Genomic DNA, 1,069 nt, shown 5'->3' with positions numbered 1-1,069 from the left:
TATTCTGTGTTTGACTTAATCTTCACCATTGACATCATGAACATGATCCGTCTGTTTATAGTGCTCTAACATGGCAAATTATATCATTATGTTGCTGTAGGTGTCAGCTATTTGTCTAATTTGTTTCTCCTTACTGGGCTCTTGCGACCATCAGGGTTCTCATGTAGACACCCATGACTCTCAAAAACTGAATAGTGTGGACAATGCGGATCCAATTTAACGTAAATCCACAATTGCTTCAAAAGGAACTGTGATTATATACTAATTAGTGTCTTGTTCTGTTTATTCTTTGCAGGTATAAAGTTTGCACACATTCAGAAATACAACTGAATAGATATGCATTAACTGCAAAACAGACTTAGTCCTGTCTTCAGAGAGGCAAATAGATTTTCACACATTGTGGGCCAAGGTGAGCTTGTGGAAGGACGCCGAAGAAATTGTATTTGTGCTTCAGATGAATTGTTTGCACTGGCGACCTGTCCAGGGTGTACTCCGCCTTTCGCCCGATGTAAACTGAGATTGGCTCCAGCCCCCCGCGACCCTGTACGCAGGATAAGCGGTTGACGATGGATGGATGATGAATTGGAGAAGTATGCTTACAGGGAGACAGCGTAATATGTTCATCAAATAATTTAAATGACATTTACTCCTCTATTTGAAAGTATTTTTAAGATTTAAATTTACCTATGATGAAATGTAATAATAAATATAGAGACAATCTATTGCATGTAGGTTTGGTAACTTGCTCTGTCTCTAGATGTGTCAACACCCACCCCTTAAAATATTTTGAGGCATTCCCGGAGGACACAATCGTCATCTTCCAGATGAAATAACAAGTAAATTTTGCTTTTGATTGTTGTCTTTATTATTTATATTATATTTATATATTTGCTGTGTAATTGTGTAGTTAAATATAATGAGCAATAATGTAATGTAGATTGTATTTTGGTGCGCGACATTAAGCCGCTTTTATTGTGAAGGGCTTCAAAACAAAGGTACTCACCGTCGCGTCAGTGTGACGACATAATTGTTTTCAGTAGCTTGTCGCACTTTCGACAGATTTTATTTG

The sequence above is a fragment of the Micropterus salmoides genome, unplaced genomic scaffold (genome assembly GCF_014851395.1).
Source record: "Micropterus salmoides isolate LMB-PRFRI ecotype aquatic unplaced genomic scaffold, ASM1485139v1 Ms_hic_scaffold_3, whole genome shotgun sequence".
NCBI lineage: Eukaryota > Metazoa > Chordata > Actinopteri > Centrarchiformes > Centrarchidae > Micropterus > Micropterus salmoides.
This window is presented reverse-complemented; position numbering follows the sequence as displayed.